Source organism: Apium graveolens, chromosome 3 (assembly GCF_009905375.1).
Source record: "Apium graveolens cultivar Ventura chromosome 3, ASM990537v1, whole genome shotgun sequence".
NCBI lineage: Eukaryota > Viridiplantae > Streptophyta > Magnoliopsida > Apiales > Apiaceae > Apium > Apium graveolens.
In genome coordinates this window covers 150,999,063-151,023,060 of record NC_133649.1, presented here as the reverse complement: position 1 = coordinate 151,023,060, position 23,998 = coordinate 150,999,063, and the positions used below count along the sequence as shown (strand labels likewise).

Here is a 23,998-nt window from a genome sequence, read left to right as displayed (position 1 = left end):
CCGATTTCAAATAACAACTTCGCAACATAAAATGAGAAACTGGCTGTAGATGGGAAGCGTAGGGATGAGTCTTTTCAAATGGGGAACAAGTTTACTTAAAACTCCAACCCTATCGCCAGAATTCGCTAGCTAGATGACCTTATGAAAAGCTAGCTGCCCATTTAAAATTATTCAACTGGTAGGCAAAGTGGCCTACAAGTTAGAGTTACCAGCAACTAGTAAAATCCATCCTGTTTTCCACGTTTCACAGCGTTAACGATCCGATCCATTGGTTTAACTCCAGTTTCAGCTCAACTTCCTTTGAAATTGTCTCCAGAGCTAGAATTGGAGGTAGAACCTGAAGAAGTACTTGACACGCGCACAGTTCGAATTGGTAATTCTGACAGAGAGGAGCTTTTAATCAAGTAAAAAGGCCTATAACCCTATGATGCCACTTGGGACTAGACATAAGCCCAAGACTAAAAGGGTCAATATGTCAGCAGGGCAGAAAAGTAATTACAACATGAGGACTAAAATGGGGAGAGGAAATGAAATTAGGGTATCGATTATTTTGATGAATTAGAAATATAGATCAGGGAGAGAGAAGCCTCGAGAATGCTTCATGTCTGTTTATGCTTTCATTCAGTAGAAATATTATAAATGAAAGTCGAGCTCTATTGTAACTTGGAGGTTTAAACACGTATTATATAAGATATCATTTTAGTATTTGTCAAATCTATTAAGTGAAAGATAAATAAAGTAGTTTCACTTTCGCTCATAAATGTATTTCCGAATTTTATAAAGGAATGAAAGCAAGTAGAGAAATATAAATTTGACACACTTTCACTCCAAAAATAGGATGAAAGTATTTTAATTCCTTATCACTTATTTCCCCCTCTTTAAAAAACTTAGGAGGTGGGCCCAATTGAAAAAATATCTTTTTCTGATCTTCAAGTCAATATAAACATCACTCAAAAAGAATTTTACTTGTACTCTGCAACAATGCTTTATTATAATAAGAACATTGAAATACGTTCAATTTGATATCTTATTTAGCAGTACTTATGTTGCAACTTTAAGTAAGTTTGAGCTTGTTCTTCGTGACTTTCGATCTTAGAACTACTCTTGATGCTTCCATGGGCCACAAAATAGCTTGAACACTTCAGACATTGTACTGAGAACCTGACTCAATCAACTAAAAATGGAAATTCATGGTCATAGACATGGAGCTCATGTGTTTGATAGATAGATTCACTGTTGTGCATCTAATTATATCAAATGCATTGTTCAACTACTCACTTTAGGGTGTAATTCGGGCCGAGCGAGGCGTAATTCGAGCCGGGCGTAATTCGAGCCGGGCGTAATTCGAGCCGAGATTAATTGAGTCGAGTCGGGCCGACTCATTTAGTTAAACGAGTCTAAACCTCTGCCCGAACTCGACTCATTTAATTTCACGAGTCGAGTCGAGCCGACTCATTTAGCTAAACGAGCCGGCTCGTTTAATGTTACACTTAATCGAGCCTAGACCTCTACCCGAACTCAGCTTGTTTAATTTCACGAGTCGAGCCGAGCTGGTTCAAGTAATTAAACAAGCCGGAATCTCTGCTCAAACTCAGCTCGTTTAACTAAACGAGCCGAGTCGAGCCCACTTAAACGCGTTCGAAGCTCAACCTGGTGTGCTGTAGGTGGTTCCTAGCAAGACTATCCATCTGCATTCGGGACATGGCAACAAGCATCACATGTGAAAACTGAAAACAATTAGTTTTCTCCGGATATTATCCTCTACCATATTGTAATTGTGTTATATACCAACTCAGCTATATATGTTATTTTAAGATGCTTATGTTTTTACCTTATTTTTTTACTAATTAGCATTATATGTCTTATAATTTGAGTATTTGTTCTCAGAAATTTCGGGAGTGAGCAAGTATCAAACCCAGAACAAAGATAAGCCCTTAAGCACTTCTTCTACATAATAAATAGAGAATCGAAATAATTTTTTACTCGGTATCCTCCTTTTTTTACTTTCTAGCCATAATATAACTAGTATAATGTATAACATCTATATAGTAACATGTTAGAGTTGGGGAGAACTGCTGATTTGGTGTGGTAGCAGGTGCAGCTTTGACATGAGCTCCTTGCACACTACCTCCTTTGACATTGTTTTTTCCTCTAAAAAATGTATTTTTATTATTAATCATAACTCTGGTTCTTAGATTTTGGTTCTCATTTTATTTCTCGAATTTAAATTAGAAGCTTCAGGTAAACTCCATGCAACTCAAATATATAGGAATTTCTAAATAGGAAGAACATGATGACAGTGGCTTCGGTTCATCTATTTTCACAATACTTGGATTTAACAAATTATTATGTAAAAAGCTATTATCAACGATTTTTTTATTAATATAATAGACCTATTTAATAAATTTATGTATCACATTATATAATTTAAAGAATTCGCTTTATTTTCTCTTTTCATAATCAAATTAATTCAATGTTTAGTTGAATTTTATTCGTGGTAGACCATCTAAATGTTAGAACAATAATCAACAAGTATGTTTTATTTTATTTTTGACTGAAAGTTTGAATTTTGATTATGAATTAAAATCCATATGAATACAATTTTTGATTTCAATAGGAACATTAAGATTATAAATAGGATTCCTGAGCTAGGTTATGGGCAACCATACTTGCAGATGATTTGAAGAAACACAAAGATTGTGGAGTCGTTGAAGAGCACAACGAGTGAACGACGGTCCCCTATAATCGACCCAAAGTAGGAACGCATAGGAGTGCAACTTCTGATTGCTTGAACCACTACTAGATAATGAGTTTCCATACCGACTATGTTCCATTTCACACGATCGCTCCAGATTAAGGCCTCCTTTATTGCCATTGCCTCTGTTATAGCTGGAGAAACCAGATTATCCATAAACAGAGCTTTGGCTTCGATAAGACATCCCTCAGAGTCTCTAGCAACCAATCCAAAACCAACTCCTCCTCGATCACCGATATCTTGGGCCTTAACCCAAAATAAAGCTCCATCTCCTTGAACTTGGTTGGGATTGATGTTTACTCAGATATTGCAGCTATTGCTTCGCTGCAGCAACAATTTTATTTACAATTGAAATATTAAATGTATTTTTTCTAAATACTCTGTTCCTCAATACTATTTTGTATCTACCTACAGATATAAATCCTCAAGGATGATTCAGGTTAAATTGTCCATACTGCCCTCCGTATTTTTAGACATTTACAAATACATGCCATTGGATCAAGTCTCTGCCTCCCTCTATTACATCAAACATAACGTGTTGCTCATGACCACCTCATCTGTCTTTTTGAATCTCCCGTCAAAAATTTGAAAATACTTGGCTCCCATTCAATTTAAGCTTGAAATTCAAATTGCAACTAATAATTTGTATTGGGATGCCTATTCATACAATTAAAATTTGAATTTCAATATATTTTTCTCATATCTTAGCTTTTTACTCTTTTTACTGTTCTCTCTTTTTCTTAATTATCGTTTATTGAATCATAAACTAACTGTGATTGTTTTTATTATTTCAGATTGTGGAGATTGAGAATTAAAAATATAAAAGGTTATAAATATTCCCATCTATTGTTCTTGATTTATTTTTTCACAATCTTAATTAACATCTTAGAGTTATTCAAATTTCACCACGTGTTTGATAAAATGCATAAATATATTTGATGATTGTTATAGTTTTAAGTGTTTGATTTTGTTAGTTTTGTGTATATGACGTTGTTATTTCAAACTGGTTTTGCTATGTTTTAGATTTTTTTTGAAACTGTGCAAATGGAAACAAATGAGATGATAGTTTCTCTTTGTCTTAGAGACGTTCATAAGGTATTTGATGTAATTCCACAAAAATTTTGTAATACTGAGATTTGTTTGATCTTTCGTATAATTAAAAATAAAAAATACAATTATTAGTGTAATTTTTCATACAAGTTTAGTTTGTGCTTACAAATTTTGACAATGGATATTGATCCACCTTCTCAGGTTTTTGCACACAGGACTACATTATCATCTTCCAACCATGTTTGTGACAAACAAAAGATCAGTGTATGTCATCAGGTACATTAGGCCTAATGATCTCCTCAGTATCTATAGCCTGCAATCTCTAGGGTACCGTAAAGTTAATCTAAAAAATTATCCGAAACTATCTAAATCCGATAACTCATTCCAAAATTCCTTACTAATAAGTAGATAAAGATTTTTATAAAAGCAAATAATATATGTAAATCTAAATAGACGTCTTATTAATAAATATAGCAAGGTTCTTAAGACATCTCCAAGAGTGGCTTGGACTTATTTTGGTCCAAATTCACCCAATATTGACTTAAATCTCGGTCCAAATTTCGATCAGTGAATATTGCAAGTCCAAATTTATTATTATTGGAGGTTGCATATCAACAGCTATTTATTTATTTATATTCTGCATTTTTTACATTTTTATTACCTTTAATGTTTCTTATATAAATTTTCAGATCACTTATTTATCGATTTCAGAGATAAGAACCTAATTTGAAAAGAAAAACCAAATTGTCATTGAACTATAACAGCGATTTAGAGACACGGAGCTTCGAATTACAGACAAAGATAATTTACTGTCTTAATCAATTTTGTATATTCACATACTCTGCAGAGTACAACCTCTAATGGCAGATGATTGTCATAAAGCACTCTTGTTGTTGCTTTTCATACCTCGAAAAATTTAGTTGGTTGCGGCATTGGTTTTTCTGATCTCAAGAAGCCCTCAAGAAAATATAATGCTTAATTGAAAAGTATGGTGAACAGTTATAGCCCATATCTTGATATTTGACTTGGTGTGCAATTATTTCATATTTTAGTACTAAATTAACTGATTATTTGTGGTTGTCGCAGATTAGAACATAGAGTATACAACCTCTCAAGAATGAGAGAATCAGCAAAAACTCGGCATGAAGAATTTGGAATACCAATAGATTGGATGGTAGACATTGGTTATGTAACACAGGTATGTACATCTGCTTCGTAAAATTTTTAATTTCAATAGAAATTTATATAATGATTGATACTTCTATGTAGAGTATCCTCCCCGATTTCCTAGCATTGAAATGTTCACTTTTGATCTTGATCTTATAGATGTTCCAATTATTAAATAGAGCAAGGTTCTGAAGACATATCCAAAAATGGCTTGGACTGCTTCGGCCCAAATTCACCCAATATTGACCTAAATCTCGGTCCAAATTTTGATCAGTAAATAGTGCAAGTCCAAATTTATTATTATTGGAGGTTGTAAAAACTATTTTTTGTATATCAATAGAATAGTTTATTTATTTACATTTTGCATTTTTTACATTTTTATTATCTTTAATGTTTGTTATATAAATTTTCAGATCACTCATTTATCGAATTCAGAGATAAGAACATAATTTGAAAAGAAAAACCAAGTTTTCATTGAACTACAATAGCGGCTTAGAGACACGGAGCTTCGACTTGCAGATGAAGGTAATTTATTATCTTAATCATTTTTGTATATTCATGTACTCTGCAAAGTACGACCACTGATGGAAGATGATTGTCATAAAGCAAACCTATTGTTGCTTTTCCTACCTCAAAAAAATTAGTTGGTTGCGGTATTGGTTTTCCTGATCTCAAGAAGCCCTCAAGAAAATATAAGGCTTATTTGAAAAGTATGGTTAACAGGTATTGCTCAAATCATGATATTTGACTTGGTCTGTAATTATTTCATATATTAATACTAAATAAACTGATTATTTGGGGTTATCGCAGATTAGAACATGGAGTCTACAACCTCAAAAGAATGAGAGAATCAGCAAAAGCTCGGCATGAAGAATTTAGAATACTAATGGATTGGATGATAGACACTGGTTATATAGTACATGTACATACATCTGCTTCCTAGCATTTTTAATTTAAATAAAAATTTATATAATGACTGATACTTCTATGCAGAGTATCCTCCATGATTTCCTAGCATTGAAATGTTCAAACACTTTTGATCTTATAGATGTTCCATGTATATTTAAAACAAGACTAAAATTATAATTTTAAGGAGAGGAAAGTTCAACATTCTCCATAAATCACATGTCTAAATAACTAAATATAGGGAAATAGTCAAACAATTATAATTACTAGAACCCCACACGCTAGGCCGCTAGGCCACATGATAAGTGGCATTTTATACCACTTAGAACATCTTAAAATGGCTTAAATTGGTGTCTTGAAATCAAGTATTTTGTGTATTTGATGCGTTTTTCCAGTGTTTATGCATTTCAGGGTATTAGTTGCATTTCAGAGGAGTAATCATCAAGAATAAGCCTTGACATGTGTTCACCATTGAGAGAGGAAAGGAAGGGGCAGATTACGGCGAAGAAACAGAGCAAACTCAGGATTTTTCCAGTAGGGTCCTGAGCGCCCGCTCAGCAATGCTGAGCGACCGCGCAGGAAGTTAAGCGCCCGCTCAGCTATGCTGAGCGGCCGCGCAAGGTCGGGAAATTAAATAGTTATTTTTAGACTTCTACTTCTGTTTGGCTTCCACTTCTATGTAATCTGAGTTTTATGAGACTATTATATAAGTAGATTTGGAGACGTTTTCACGAGAGAGGATGGTGGTATTAAGCAAGGAGCGAAGGAGATAAGGAAGAAGACCGTTTTAGCACACAGCAACGAAGAGGAAGCATATTTTCTTGTGATTCTTGTTTCGTTGTAACGTTGGATGCTAGTTTTCTTACTTTGAACCTATTTACTCTTGTGACGTACTCTGATTTAATATAATTAGTTTAAGTTATTATTTTCTTGTGTTTGTTTATCATGATTTTATATGAACCCATGATGACGATGAGTGCTATTATGGGCTAATCGTGATCATGGGGTCGCAACGGATTTACTATGGAATTCTTTAGTTAATTGTTTAATACTTTAGTGTATGATGATTGTATGATATCTAGTATTGGTTGTGCGTATTCGTCTTATGTGCGTCGCGAACATATAAGATAGGGTGTTAATCTCTTGTGAAGCGACGGTGGATCTTGAGATTTAGAACTTGCCATGCTAGCATAGGTTCATGTATGATGTGCATGATTAGTGGGTAACTCTAACAGTTTTATTCGCCCTGTGTAATCAAAAGGAATAACTTGTGCTTAAATCGTTGTGTTGTCAATTTCTGTAGACATATAGGAACTCAGCATAATTGATGACTATTCAACTTCTATCTTAATTGTGGATGTTTGGTAGAATGGTATTAGTACAATGAAAGTTGGCTTTTATCAGTTTCGTGTTATTCGATTAATATCATCATTGTCACATGCTAAAGGTAATAACAATAACTATTGAAGGAAGTAGTAATGAAGTTGTGATCTCATGAGTGTTTTAATATTGTTAATTTGAATTGTTAATTAAGTGATTAATTAAGTAATTAATTGTAGTTAATATTTAGTCAACAATTCTAAGTGTTAGTGTCTTAACATTGGGAAGTAATCATACATTGGTGCGTGAGTTTAATTAAACAATAATTAGTCTGAGTCTCTGTGGGAACGAACTAGAAAGTATTCTATATTACTTGCGAACGCGTATACTTGCGTGAATATTAGCGCGTGTTTTCGCCCTAACAAGTTTTTGGCGCCGCTACCGGGGACTCGGCGTATTTGTTTAGTTTATGTACTTACCATCATTGGTCATTAGGACTCAGTGATTAGGACGTAGTATTTACTTATTGTTTCCGGTTGTGTTTCAGGTTCTTTAGCAAGCGTTTATGCAAACTCGTTCTCGTACTCGCAAGAGGACTTTAGATACAGCTGAGGACACAGACGAAGTTCTTGATATTCCGTAGAAGATAGATTTTGAAGATTCGGATTCAGGAACTGAGCAGAAAGAACCAGTAAACATGGGTGATCATATTGTTCAGGCTGATCCAGCTCTTATGGACTTTTCTCGGCCAAAAATTGATGACATTCAGTCAAGCATTCTTCATCCAGCTATTCAAGCTAACACCTTTGAAATCAAGCCGGGCACTATTCAGATGGTGCAGAATTCTGTTTCTTTTGGAGGGGCTGCGACTGAAGACCCCAACATGCACATAAGGAATTTTGTCGAGATCTGCAGCACTTTTAAGTATAATGGCGTAACTGATGAGGCTATCAAGCTTAGGCTTTTCCCATTCTCACTGAGGGACAAAGCTAAGGACTGGTTACATTCTGAACCAGCTGGGTCCATCACTACTTGGCAAGATCTTGCGCAAAAGTTTCTGGTGAAGTTTTATCCGATGACAAAGACTGCTGCTATGAGGAGTGCTCTTACTCAGTTTGCGCAGCAACCTACAGAATCTATGTGCGAAGCTTGGGAACGCTACAAGGAAATGTTGAGAAAGTGTCCACATCATAGAATGCCTGATTGGATGGTGATCACTGGTTTCTATAATGGTTTGGGGGCCCAATCTAGGCCCATGCTCGATGCAGCAGCTGGAGGCGCCTTATGGGCTAAAAGCTATACTGAGGCTTATAATCTTATCGAGACTATGGCTGCAAATGAGCATCAAAACCCAACTCAGAGGATGATGCCTGGGAAGGTAGCAGGTATTCTGGAAGTCGATGCAGCCACTGCTATTGCAGCGCAGCTCCAAGCGCTGTCAATGAAGGTTGATTCTCTGGCTACATATGGAGTTAATCAAATAGCTATGGTTTGTGAGCTTTGTGCAGGTTCTCATGCTACGAATCAGTGTTCTCTTGTCAATGAATCTGTTCAGTATGTGAATAATTATCAGCGACAACAGCAGCCTGTGCCAGCTACTTATCATCCTAATAACAGAAATCATCCAAATTTCAGCTGGGGTAATAATCAGAATGCTATTCAGCCACCATATCAGCAAGGTGTGAGTAAACAGTTTAATCCACATGGATTCCAGCAACCACAGCAATATGCTCAAAGGCAATCATATCCTCAACAGGGAAGTGCAGCTGCACCTACTAGTGCTGATTTTGAGGAACTTAAGCTGTTATGCAAAAGTCAGGCGGCTTCTATCAAGACCTTGGAAAACCAAATAGGTCAAATAGCCAATGCAGTGCTCAATCGTCAACCTGGCATTCTTCCCAGTGACACTGAAGTACCAGGCAGGAAGGAAGCTAAAGAGCAAGTCAAGGCTATTACCTTAAGGTCTGGGAAACTGGCTGATGCTGAAAAGCCAAAAGAAGGAGAAGCTGAAATTAGAGATGAAGAAGCTAAGCAAAAGGAGAAAGCGGCGGAACCAAGGAAGACTACTGTTGAACACACTCTGCCTGAGGGTAATACAGGGGAGAAACAGCTCTATCCTCTACCACCTTTTCCTAAGAGATTGCAGCAACAAAAGCTGGATAGACAGTTCGGTAAGTTTCTGGAGGTGTTCAAGAAACTTCACATCAATATACCTTTCGCTGAGGCTCTGGAGCAAATGCCTAGTTATGCGAAGTTTATGAAGAATATTCTTTCAAGGAAGGTGAAACTGGATGACCTTGAGACCGTTGCTCTCACGGAAGAATGCAGCGCTGTTCTGCAGCAAAAGTTACCTCCAAAGCTAAAAGATCCAGGTAGCTTCACCATTCCTTGCACCATTGGCAAGTTGACTTTTGACAAGTGTCTTTGTGATTTGGGAGCAAGCATCAATCTGATGCCGTTGTCGATCTTTAAAAAGTCGGAATTGCCTGATCCAAAACCCACATACATGTCTCTACAATTGGCTGATCGTTCTATTACTTACCCAAGGGGCATAGTGGAGGATGTGCTAGTCAAGGTGGATAAGCTCTTCTTTCCTGCAGATTTTGTTATTCTGGATTTTGAGGAAGATAAGAAGATTCCCATAATCTTGGGAAGACCTTTCTTGGCTACTGGCAGTACCTTAATAGATGTGCAGAAAGGTGAACTTACGATGCGGGTACAAGATCAGGATGTGACCTTCAACGTATTCAAGGAAATGAAATTCCCTACAGAAGATGAGGAGTGCTTAAAAATGGATGTGATTGATTCTGCGGTTACTTCGGAACTCGATCGCATGCTAATGTCTGATGCATTGGAAAATGCCTTAGTGGGGGATTTTGACAGTGATGATGAGGATGGCAACGAGCAATTACAATATCTGAACGCTTCTCCCTGGAAGCGAAAGCTGGACATGCCGTTTGAATCTCTTGGTGCTTCTGACCTCAAGAATGCTGAAGGAAAGCTCAAACCATCAATAGAGGAAGCACCTACCTTGGAGCTCAAGCCATTACCTGAACACTTGAGGTATGCATTTTTAGGTGATACATCTACTTTACCTGTTATTATTGCATCTGACCTTTCAGGTAGTGAGAAAGACAAGCTCTTAAGGATTTTGAGAGAATTCAAATCAGCTATTGGATGGACCATAGCAGACATCAAGGGGATCAGCCCTTTATATTGTATGCATAAAATTCTGCTAGAGGAAGGTAGTAAACCGACTGTTGAACAGCAGCGCAGACTTAATCCTATCATGAAGGAGGTGGTGAAGAAAGAAATTCTGAAATGGCTAGATGCAGACATCATTTATCCTATTTCTGACAGTTCGTGGGTGAGCCCCATACAATGTGTACCTAAGAAAGGAGATATCACTGTGGTAGCAAATGAGAAGAATGAGCTCATCCCCACTCGAACAGTTACAGGATGGAGAGTATGCATGGATTATCGAAAGTTGAACAAAGCCACAAGGAAGGATCACTTCCCTCTTCCATTCATTGATCAGATGCTTGACAGGTTGGCTGGTCATGAGTATTATTGTCTTCTGGATGGCTATTCAGGGTATAATCAGATTTGTATTGCACCAGAGGATCAGGAAAAGACTACCTTCACTTGTCCATTTGGCACGTTTGCTTTTCGCAGAGTTTCGTTTGGGTTATGTGGTGTCCCGACCACTTTTCAGAGATGTATGATGGCTATATTCTCTGACATGATTTGAAATAATGTCGAGGTGTTCATGGATGACTTCTCCGTCTTTGGACATTCGTTTGATGAATGTTTGAATAATCTTCGCGCCGTACTCAAAAGGTGCGTGGAAACTAATTTGGTGCTCAATTGGGAGAAATGTCATTTTATGGTGCATGAAGGCATTATTATGGGGCATAAGGTCTCTAGCAAGGGTCTGGAGGTGGACAAGGCCAAGGTGGGAGTTATTGAAAATCTTCCACCACCTATTTCTGTGAAAGGAATCCGTAGTTTTCTTGGTCATGCGGGTTTTTATCGGCGATTCATCAAGGACTTTTCGAAGATATCTAAGCCGTTGTTCTATTTGCTTGAGAAAGATGTGCCTTTCAAATTTGATGATGAATGTTTGGCGGCATTCGAGACTCTCAAGAAGAGTTTGATCACTGCACCAGTTATTACAGCACCAGATTGGACAGAGCCGTTTGAGTTGATGTGTGATGCGAGTGATTATGCGGTAGGTGCAGTTCTGGGACAGCGCAAGAATAATCTCTTTCATGTGGTCTACTATGCGAGTAAGACCTTAAATGGGGCCCAAATGAACTACACCACTACGGAGAAGGAGCTCTTGGCTATAGTCTTTGGTTTCGAGAAATTTCGATCTTATCTGCTTGGGACTAAAGTAACAGTATTCACTGATCATGCGGCCATTCGCTATTTGGTTTCCAAGAAGGATTCGAAGCCGAGACTCATTCGTTGGGTGCTCTTACTTCAGGAATTTAAGTTAGAAATCAAGGATCGAAAAGGTACTGAAAATCAAGTAGCTGACCATCTCTCTAGGTTGGAGAATCCCGAGTCTACTTCACAAGATAGGACATTAATCAATGAATCTTTTCCGGATGAGCATTTGTTCGCAGTTCAGGAGGAAGAGCCATGGTTTACAGATATTGTAAACTATCTTGTTAGCAATATAATGCCTCCTAATTTGACCTCCGCTCAAAAGAAAAAGTTTCTGCATGATGTGAAGTGGTATATGTGGGATGAACCATATTTGTTTAGACAGGGAGCTGACCAGATCATCAGGAGATGTATCCGGTTCTGTGAGACGGAGGGGATATTACGAGACTGCCACTCCACAGTTTATGGTGGACACTATGGTGGTGAGAAGACGGCAGCTCGTATTCTGCAAGCAGGTTTTTTCTGGCCTACTTTGTTTAAGGATGCTCATCAGTTTGTTTTAAGGTGTGATCGTTGCCAAAGAGTGGGAAATTTGACGAGAAAGGATGAGATGCCGTTAAATGTGAAGCTTGAAGTCGAGGTTTTTGATGTTTGGGGAATCGATTTTATGGGGCCTTTTGTCTCATCCTGCAATAATCAGTACATCTTGCTGGCAGTCGATTATGTCTCAAAATGGGTAGAAGTCAAAGCTTTACCGACAAATGATGCAAAGGCAGTGCTGAATTTTCTTCGTAAGCAGATTTTCACAAGGTTTGGAACACCTCGTGTAATCATAAGTGATGAAGGGTCGCATTTCTGCAACCGTAAGTTCACTTCTATGATGCAGCGTTATAATGTGAATCATCGAGTTGCTACTGCCTATCATCCGCAAACAAATGGTCAAGCGGAAGTGTCTAATAGAGAGATCAAGCGCATTCTAGAGAAGGTTGTTTGTCCGTCAAGGAAGGATTGGTCTTTAAAGCTCGATGAAGCTGTTTGGGCTTACAGAACAGCATACAAAACTCCACTTGGTATGTCCCCGTTTCAATTGGTGTATGGTAAGGGATGTCATTTACCTGCGGAGCTTGAGCATAAGGCCTACTGGGCGTTGAAAAAGTTGAACCTGGACTTAGATGCAGCTGGTAAGAAAAGAATGCTTCAGCTTAATGAACTTGATGAATTCCGACTTCAAGCGTACGAGAATAACAAAATGTATAAGGAAAAGGTGAAGAGGTGGCACGATAGGAAGCTACATCCTAAGTTATTCGTGTCGGGACAACAAGTTCTCTTATTCAACTCTCGTCTCCGACTTTTTCCTGGGAAGTTGAAATCGAGGTGGTCTGGACCTTTTATTATCAAAACTGTGTTTCCACATGGAGCGGTGGAAATTTTTGAGAATGATCCGGACCAAGCATTCATGGTTAATGGTCAGCGTTTGAAGCACTAATATGGGGACATGGCAAACCGAGAAATGGTTAGTGCCATTTTATTGACTACTTGAGAAAGGTACGTAACGTCAAGCTAATGACGAAAAAGAAGCGCTGCGTGGGAGGCAACCCATGATTTGTTGTTACAGGAACCCTTGGAAGTTAATAACCTATCCAAAACACAAAAAATCAGAAAATCGGGACTGAAATTTTTTTTTTCCAGTGACCCCCTGAGCGCCCGCTCAGCTCTGCTCAGCGACCGCTCAGCAAGCTGAGCGCCCGCTCAGCTCTGCTGAGCGACCGCTCAGCAAGCTGAGCGCCCGCTCAGCTCTGCTGAGCGACCGCTCAGCAAGCTGAGCGCCCGCTCAGCTTTGCTGAGCGACCGCTCAGGGGTCGGCTGCCAGAATTTTTTTTTACAGTTCATAAAAATACAAAAAAAAAATCAGAAAATTAAAAAAACCCAACACAGCCCATAAACCCACGAACTCTTTTCCTATTACTCCATGACTTTTATCCCTCAACCTCACTCCTAATCTAATTTAACCTAATCCACACCCTATATATACATACAACTATCCTACATATCTCCCACAAACTTTCTACACTTAAACTCTCTCCCAAACACAAAAACTCAGTTCTTAAACACTTTTATTCAAGATTCAATGGCACCCAAGAGAGCACGAACTATTGATAGCAGCAGCACAGTCCCTACTGCTGATTCATCGAGGGGTACTGCTGCAAGGCTTCGGTTGAATGACAGAGCTGCGGAGGAGGAGTACACTAGGCTTTTGGGGAAGCCGATTCTGAAGGAGAGAGGGTTTTTACCATCGGGGAGGGATGGTGAGTTGCTACCCATGATTGCAGAGAAGGGGTGGATAGCTTTTTGTGAGTCGCCCGAAGCAGTGCCGATGAGCGTGGTTCACGAGTTCTATGCGAACGCGAAGGCTGAAAAGAATGGGTTTTCTGTGGTCCAAGGGCTGACGGTTGATTATCACCCAGCGGCGATTCGCCGTGTGATTGGGCAGCGAGAGAGGAAGCCCGAGGAGGAGAACTGGAATGAGAAGACTGCTGAGGATTTTGACTTGGATTTGATTTGTGCTACTCTCTGTAGGTCGGGCACAGTTTGGACCTTCAAGACCGGCACTAATGAGTATCGTCACTTCCCGACGATCGCTATGAACAGGTATGCCCGTGCATGGAATGCATTTATTTGTGCTAATATTTTGCCTTCTTCGCATGCACACGAGGTCACAGTTGAGAGAACACAGTTGTTGTGGGGAATTCTTAATGAGGAGTACTATGTGGACCTTGGTGAGTCTATCTACCAAGGAATTCTGAAGTTTTTGAGGGGAGCTAAGCATATGAACATCCCTTATGCATCCACGGTTACAAAGCTTTGCCGAGCAGTGGGAGTGAACTGGCCGGCTCATGAGCAGTTGCAGTGGCCGGCCGCTCCGATTGATTCTGGGACTCTGAATGGGATGCAGGAGTGGACCGGTGGTGAGCCCGAGGAGCATGGGCTGGGTTATCGTCTTCCAGGAGGGCGTCCAGCACGAGGTGCTACTATGGCTAGGCCTAGGCGTGATGAGGCTGGTTCTTCGAGAGCTCAGGAGGGTGCTGGGATGGCTGATACCCAGTATAGGAGGCTTTCACGGCGGATGGATGCCATGTACGAGACGCATAGCAGGTTTGCTCAGGAGCTCACCCTTGCGTTAGGGACTGCTTTTCGAGGCCTTGGAGCTGATATCCAGTGGCCAGTTTTTGGTGAGGACTCTGCATACCCGCCGCCTGATACTCCACTCACTGAGGGTGATGATGATGATGACTCCGAGTAGGTATACCCTGTGTTCCTTTCTACTACCTTCACTGGGGACAATGAAGATTTTAAGTTTGGGGGTGGTAGTTAAGGAATATTTTGTGTGTCTCATATAGCTGCATATTCATGATAGTTTAGTTCATATAGTTGCATAATTTTTTCCATATAGTTTTTTTTTTATTTTATTGCTTTATTTGTTTATCATGTCATGTAGCTCATGTATATACCATGATCCCTTTTGCGATAATTTATCGACTGAATTGTGATATTGATGCGAGTGTAGTGATAGCATTAAAGTGATATTGAGTCGTGTAGGTTGATATGCATGCTAGAAGCACTTGTAGTTTCACTAAGTCTTAGAGAATGCTTAAGGGCTAGATTGTTGTTATGATCTGATTGTTTTCGAGGTTAATCTATTTATTATGCTTAGAATTCGATAATAGGTTCTTAGTGATAAAGGCATGAAAAAGAAAAAAAAATGGAGTAAAAATGGAATTTGTTGCTAGTTGTGGCTAGGCGTCAAATGGCTAGTAGCCGGCTCACATGTTATGCGAGTAGTCTAGGGTTGCGCAAGATGGAGCGAAACGCACTTGCTCAGAAATTCAAAAAAAAAAAGAAGAAGAAAAGAAAAAAAAAATCTGGTGTTTATACATAATTGATCACGAGTGGGCTCTTTGGTATTCGAGTTATTAAGTTCTTAGGGGACTTTGTGCCTAGTGACCTAAGGCTTTTAGAGTCTGGGATCCGCTAACCTAACGCTCGTTACATGGATACCATTGTATAAGTCTTTTGTGGACCTCACTCATTGCACGGTCAAATAAGCATTGTTGTCGTAAATAAAAAGCATGATTCCGTAATAAGCTCCAAAATTCTTGTAGTGTTATATGTCGCTTTGTTCCTAGAATTTTTATTCTTTGTATAATCATGTCATTGCCTTGATCATAATTGAGTCATAATAATTGGTCTAGTTCCGAAGCATATCTTTTAAGCATCTGCACACACCACGTTTCTGGCTGTATGTTCGTTTGCATGAGTTTATTGATCTTTAGTCGCCTAACTGCATTTGTTGAGATGTTGCAATTTGGTTGGTTTGTTCGTAGTAAGGGGGATCGCTGCATTTTCATATAGATTGCATTCATGCATGTTTTATTTGTTTTTGAGTCTGTGACACTTGAGGACAAGCATCGATTTAAGTTTGGGGGTGTGATAAGTGGCATTTTATACCACTTAGAACATCTTAAAATGGCTTAAATTGGTGCCTTGAAATCAAGTATTTTGTGTATTTGATGTGTTTTTCTAGTGTTTATGCATTTCAGGGTATTAGTTACATTTCGGAGGAGTAATCATCAAGAATAAGCCTTGACATGTGTTCACCACTGAGAGAGGAAAGGAAGGGGAAGATTACGGCGAAGAAACGGAGCAAACTCAGGATTTTTCCAGTAGGGTCCTGAGCGCCCGCTCAGCAATGCTGAGCGACCGCGCAGGAAGCTGAGCGCCCGCTCAGCTATGCAGAGCGGCCGCGCAGGGTCGGGAAATTAAATAGGTATTTTTAGACTTCTACTTCTGTTTGGCTTCCACTTCTATGTAATCTGAGTTTTATGGGACTATTATATAAGTAGATTTGGAGACATTTTCACGAGAGAGGATGGTGGTATTAAGCAAGGAGCGAAGGAGATAAGGAAGAAGACCGTTTTAGCACACAGCAACGAAGAGGAAGCATATTTTCTTGTGATTCTTGTTTCGTTGTAACGTTGGATGCTAGTTTTCTTACTTTGAACCTATTTACTCTTGTGACGTACTCTGATTTAATATAATTAGTTTAAGTTATTATTTTTTTGTGTTTATTTATCATGATTTCATATGAACCCATGATGACGATGAGTGCTATTATGGGCTAATCGTGATCATGGGGTCGCAACAGATTTACTATGGAATTCTTTAGTTAATTGTTTAATACTTTAGTGTGTGATGATTGTATGATATCTAGTATTGGTTGTGCGTATTCGTCTTATGTGCGTCGCGAACATATAAGATAGGGTGTTAATCTCTTGTGAAGCGACGGTGGATCTTGAGATTTAGAACTTGCCATGCTAGCATAGGTTCATGTATGATGTGCATGATTAGTGGGTAACTCTAACAGTTTTATTCGCCCTGTGTAATCAAAAGGAATAACTTGTGCTTAAATCGTTGTGTTGTCAATTTCTGTAGACATATAGGAACTCAGCATAATTGATGACTATTCAACTTCTATCTTAATTGTGGATGTTTGGTAGAATGGTATTAGTACAATGAAAGTTGGCTTTTATCAGTTTCGTGTTATTCGATTAATATCATCATTGTCACATGTTAAAGGTAATAACAATAACTATTGAAGGAAGTAGTAATGAAGTTGTGATCTCATGAGTGTTTTAATATTGTTAATTTGAATTGTTAATTAAGTGATTAATTAAGTAATTAATTGTAGTTAATATTTAGTCAACAATTCTAAGTGTTAGTGTCCTAACATTGGGAAGTAATCATACATTGGTGCGTGAGTTTAATTAAACAATAATTAGTCTGAGTCTCTGTGGGAACGAACTAGAAAGTATTCTATATTACTTGCGAACGCGTATACTTGTGTGAATATTAGCGCGTGTTTTCGCCCTAACACCACACCATGGCAGTCACGGGGAGCCATATCTCATGGTAATATACAGTTGTGATTTATAAGGTTCAAGTTCTTCATGATGGATTTTTACACATTGCAAGAATCGAATTAGTAACAGTATTCAAAAGCCAAGCTCAATCTAATCACTTTTGTTGATTATAAAAAGGGTTTAAGAAGATAACACAAAGCAAACAATATGACATAGCATTTCTAAATGTTGTCAATTATAGAAAATGTCTTTACTTCAATGTCTTAAAATTATAGTTACTAGAAAGAAAAAAATGGTAAATTTTAGAGGGTCCTGAAATTTTACTTATTCGGAAGTTGAAATCTGAGACTATCTTAAGCGCTGCAAAAATCTATAATTACATATCCTAATGGAGTACCAACATTCTAAAAATAATCATATGAATACAGCTCTTAAGATGCACCACTTGGTAATGAATCATGGTTCAAAGTATCTCAACTAATAAACTATATATAATAGAAAAGTAGTTATTATTGGTCTCTATATCGGGTCGTCATTTTTCTGCACCCTCTGTTACACTTGATACTGTAAAATACAACCATACAGTGCATTATGCAATAAGTTCTTATTAGTTACTTGCTAATAAATCTCAAACGCGATGGAATTGTTGGATAATTTTATGCAAATGGATGATGATCACTAGTCCTCAATTGATCATTTTTCTTCTAACAGGACATTCAAAGGTGATAAGAGATTTTTTTTTTTATATTTGGTATGAAGTAATATATAATATATGTACATCATTCCAATATTAATAGATTGATGTAGGCCTAATGACGGAACAGAGGATTAAAAAAACCGCAGAGTCCATAATATTATGTTAGGATGTATAGGATGTGTGTTGACTGACATAGGTTTCTAAATGAATTTTTTAATAATTTCTTATACTTTCATTTAATTTAGGTTCAAATGTAAATTAGGTATTGTGTAGGTGTGAGGCTTTTAGTTTCAGTGTAAGAATCTATAGTTGTACAAAAATATGCTCCTAGCTTTGAATCTTTGTTATATATGTATCATAAGTTCTTGATGCTTTAGGAATAAAACCTCTGGCATGGAAGTACCATGCACAAGCTCATAGATTGTGTGTTGCTGGAGAAGCTCATAGACCCATTTTTCCACTTTTTTATACATCATCCTCAGATAAACAGATCTTCCTCCATGCAGTTTGTGTGCTAAATTATTTGTTGTTTGCATGCTAAACTATCTTAAATTCGAGTACCCTTGCACAAATATTTATTTAATCCATAACTCTTACATGTATAATATGAATTCAATCAATGCACAATTTTATACATACCTCAAAACTGTTATATATGAAGGCATATTGATTCATTTAAGTCTTATTATTTGCAGATGCAGTTGACATCCATGATGAAGAGACATAGGCTTATGATTTGGTAAGTAAGTTTTACATAACAACTGTACACTTTATGACCGGAACGATGTTTAATCTCATCAACATGGTCATATCATGTCACTATGGAACAGATCAATCAAAAAATATTTGTGTTAGATTCCAACAAAGAGAATGCTCATTTGGTCAACAGTTTCACATATTCGATATCATAGTCAAAAGGGTTTCTTATTTATGGATTATGTGTTGCATGTTTATTGAAGAAGCTTCAAAATTTGCAAATGACATGGAGAAATATGGAGTAGAACCCTGAATTTGGTAATATACAATGACATAGTCAAAGGGTTTCTCCTTGGCCTGATGAGCTGGAAAGACAAGATTGAGTTCAACAAATAATACAAATAAATTTAAACCCAGATACTTTCACATGCAATATTTTCTATTAAAGTTATATGTTTTCACATACAAATAAATCATGTAGGAAGATCGAGTTATATGTCTTGACATGTCAGTGTATTGCATAAGTTGGGTGTGAATTACTTTTGTATTTGATTCTAATCTACAAGATGAGCAGTTGGTGTATGAGGTAAACTATTTTTTACAGTGAGAGGCATTGGAAGAACCAGAGTGTTGAATTACCAGTAAGTACAATCTAGGAACTTATACAATTGAGTGATTTTAATCTTTGATTTATTTTGAGTCTAGAATTTCCTATTTAGTTCAGTCTAGAGTTATATATTCTATTGATTTGATTTTGTTTTTAAATTTTTCTACACCTCAGAGACACTGTGTCTAGAGTAATAATTTGAATTTGTACCTTTGTTAATGTCCCTAGGGTCCGCTAATGTGCCGCATTTGTTTTCAGAGAAGTCATGGATTGTATTGATGGATACTTATGAGAGGGGAATTTTAATAACTTATTTTAATTTATAAACACAATATTGTGCTACTGCTGAAATGCATCAGGCTATAGCTTTGGTATGTGGTGAAGTAATAGGAGAGGTTATAACTGAGCCTGTGCAGTAACAACTGCAACAATACATGGAAGTTTGTAGTAAAATGTGTACTTATTTGAAAAGGAGATAGTATAAATCAGTATTTAAATTATTTAAAGATATAATTATCAAAATTTAAATAAGTACATCTTTCATATTTTGGAATTGTAAGAATGTTAGAGTCTTAGAAATTTTACAAATTTAAAATTTTACAAAAGCATAATAGAATGAAAATTTTATATTCATTTGGTTTTCAAATTTACATCGATTTTACTTTTAAAAGTAGAAAGTAACTAAATATTTGGTACAAGAATAGTAAAGCTGTAACACCCCCAAATCCGGGGTCGGGGATCCGGGTTGTCACGAGTTCCATTTCCCTTAATAACACCCAATCTTAATAATTAATCAACTACTCTGTACTGTGACCCCACAATAAACACACACACCACAAGTTATAGTCTCAGAGATGAACATCCAAAAAATAATCACAAGTCATTTTATTCCACAATTATCTGCCAATACACCTTAAAAGGTTTTCTGGATAAATTTACATTTTCTTTGCCATTATTACAATTCATATTATACATGAGTCTGGTACATCAAAAGTTGAAAGCCTAGCCTATTGGTAGTTCCTACCTCAGCTACAGCGGCATCAACGCTTCCCGAAGACTACAGAACGTTTTCTAACCGCTTGCGAATCGGGAGCTTGGTCCTGTTCATCTTGTCTATCTGATGTTGTGTGATGAAAGAAGAAGGCAAGGGTGAGCAACAAGCCCACCAAAATAATATATAATATGATTAACAATATACGAGCCTTCTCATAGTACTCATGAAAGTCTTGGTCAAAAGAAATGAACCAAGTTTGATATCTTAATGCGATGAAGTCGCAAAATATTCAGTATATATACATATATACTTTTCAAAATCTTGGAAGTCCTCTTCCATGCATAATATACACAAAGTTCCAGTTTATAACTGTATATAAAAAAATATCATTGCAAGGTGATCTCATATATCTAACCTTGTCTCAACATTTTTCTGAAAGTCTCGGTCATTCATAAGACAACCATTAACTAGATATAAGTTTAAATCGGTGAAGTTACAAGATACTCCAATATACTTATATCTTTTCCAGATACTACTTGAACTACCACCGTTCAAGTTATAATTAGTTTCAAAAGTTCATCGCATAGATGAGACTACAAGACCAGATTTGAATAGATTAAATCTTTTAAAATATCATCAAAATACAATGAAGTTACGAGATACTTCATTTGATGCAAACATTATTTTGAAAACTTGACCCTGCCAACACTCAACAATCGCCCAACCGTAGCCTTTCTATCGAAGTGCTCTGGGTAGTGTTGCAGAAATATCCAATTGGATGATGAACTCATTACGGGAGTTTGCCGCGCCAGGAAGACCACTTACGATGATCAGTCGTAGTAGTGCAACCCCACCATTTTCTACATGTAGAGGAGAACCTGTCGGATTTACTTATCAACCGAACACTGAACTCCTAAGGAATGGACCGCCTTAGCGGAACTTCCAGGCCATTTGGGCCAATATAATAAGGCTGGGCCGGCGCTACTCGACCACTTACGCCACTCCTAGTTCAGATGAAATCCATGACTCTGAAACGTAAAGCTCGTCCCCACTTTCCCCAAGTAGAAACTTGTTGATACGGATCCACCAAGAAGTCGTATCTAGTTGGAAAGGAAAACTCACTGATATTTCCCAGGCGATGCCTGTTAATGGATTAACTTGTTCCAAGAATTTTACTTCCCGAGTGTTGGGTAAGTAATCAAAAACTCTTTTATCAAGACAACAACCTTGTTGCGAATATAAAATACACCACAGAGCCGGATCCCTCCGGTTTTGAGCGAGTATTTAAATCCCCTTTTTAAAAGGAAGATCTTAAATATAAAAATGAGTTTTGGGATCCGCTCTAACTTTTGAAAATCATTTTAAAGACTTGAAAACACTTTAAAGAGTGTTTGGAATAATGCCGATTTAATAAAGTAAATCAGTCTCAATATAAAGAAATATCTGAATATTATTATTTAAATAATATTCCCATAAAGAATAATTGAGGTAGAAGTTGGAAAACTTATACTTGAAATGAATAGTAAATAATCAAAGATATACTTATACGAAAGTAATATCTTTATTTGAATATCAAAAGTAAGTTTGATTATCGAACATTATTCTTTAATAAAATAAAGAATATTAATAAATAATAAGTGGAGTCATAATACCTCGAATGAATATTATAAATAATATTCATTAAATAAAATAAAGGAGTCATACATCCTCAAATGAATATCCAAGTAATATTCAATAAATAATATAAAGGAGTCATAAGACCTCGAATGAATATTCAAGATAATATTCATTAATAAAATAAAGTTATCGAATAAACCTTATTCGATTAATAATTTTAAAAACTATAACCATATATATATAAATATATATATATATAAAATCTACTCGGGATCCTCGACTCCCGGTTTTAGAAAATGTTTTCACCTTTGGGTCCCTATACTAAGGGTATATGCAAATTACCGCTATTATCTAGCATAGGTATTATCAACTGAACCAACAGATATATATGGCAAGAATACGAAACATGCATGCATATGTACCATATCACATGCTACAATATATCGCAAGAATTTGCTAATATAACCATCATGCATTTATTACAAGATAATGCATATACATATATATATCACAACAACAGTATAATGGGTAGAAAACTTGCCTGAGCGACTGGGGGTGATAAAAGGCTCGGGACGAGTCTGGTAACCTATAAACAACAATTAAGTTGGAATTAAACCAAAGTCACCTGTAAATCTATACTTTAACTAACTTAGACTCTAACGCTTGTTTTGCGCTTACTGATTCTCTTAAGTTACTCGAGTACCCTCGGTTCCACCATTTTTAATAATTTAACCATTACGAGTTTTAAGGCGATTCCTTCGCGAGTGTCTTACCAACTGCCTAACATACTTAACATAATTGTTTCATACATTAATTAACCCTTTAAGGTCTTTAACCTATGTTTCAAAATAAGGCAAGGGGAAATGTTTTGTTCGCGAAACGCCGTTACTTAAAACGGTCGTTTCTCCTAAACCGTACATCGGAATCAAACGAACTACATATCAAAACGAAGCTCGTAACATGAACTATCTAAAAATGGCAACGGTAAAAATCTAGCAGGGATTTCTCGGGTCCTAATGTTATGAACAAAAGCAGTCTAAAGTAAATCGGACATTACGACGACTATGTTTACGCGATTTCCCAAATTTAAACCATTCCAAACCCACCACAATTCAACCCCAATTCACAACCCAATCAAAACTCCATCCATATTACTTTACAACAGCCCCAAATCAACTCATTATAATCAATTTAATTAATCCTAAAACTTGAATTTAAACTATACTACATTCTTTAATCAAATCATAAGATTTCAACATTCCAATCTCCACCATTCCAACCCAAACTCTTAAACAAACAAGTTTCAAGCTACTATTTACTCTAACAACCAAAATCAACCTAATATACAAATTAAAGCTAGGGTTTGGAGATGATATACCTTCCTTGAAGTGATGTGAGTAGCTAGGAAGCCTTAGAAAGCCTTGAGGAGTCTTAGGAAAGCTTGGATTTTAAAGGAAAAGCAAGAAAAATCAAGTTAAAAACCTTGAAATCACTATTCATTGTCTTCTTCATTGATTTATTGGAGAAGATAGAGAATGAATGGGATGCTTAAACTCATAATATAGCCATATCTATGCATAAGGAACACTAGGGAATTATCTTACCAATTTAGGAAGCTTGGATCTTGGTTTTTGAAATTTCTTCCCTTTAAAATTGAAAAAAGCCGAGAGCAACCTTGGTGAAGAGAAATATTTTGTGTTTTGTTTGGTGAAAATGAAATTATTGGCTTGGTGGATGAAGTTTTGTTTTTGTTTTGGTTAATTACCTTTTTAGCCTTAACTTTGTGTGGTTTTAATTCAACCACATCTCCTTCCTTCTCATGTCATGCTTATGTCATGCTCATGATGTCATCCTCCCCTCCCTATCCTCTTCTCATTGG

At 37.1% G+C, this 23,998-nt stretch overlaps 1 long non-coding RNA gene and 1 other non-coding gene across 3 annotated transcripts; one reads left to right on the top strand and one right to left on the bottom strand.

The window, feature by feature from the left end:
- The first annotated feature begins 4,004 nt into the window (after positions 1-4,004).
- On the top strand, positions 4,005-6,348 carry LOC141710900 (uncharacterized). 2 transcript variants are annotated; one of them, XR_012571125.1, is made up of 6 exons: positions 4,005-4,081; positions 4,892-5,003; positions 5,132-5,281; positions 5,386-5,497; positions 5,579-5,695; positions 5,783-6,348. It is a non-coding gene; the product is annotated as an uncharacterized LOC141710900 (long non-coding RNA). The 2 variants fall into 2 exon arrangements; XR_012571124.1 differs by having other exon boundaries at positions 5,386-5,695.
- Positions 6,349-8,288: 1,940 nt separating this feature from the next.
- Positions 8,289-8,395, bottom strand: LOC141715783 (small nucleolar RNA R71). Its single transcript, XR_012572533.1, has one exon. It is a non-coding gene; the product is annotated as a small nucleolar RNA R71 (small nucleolar RNA).
- Positions 8,396-23,998: the final 15,603 nt, after the last annotated feature.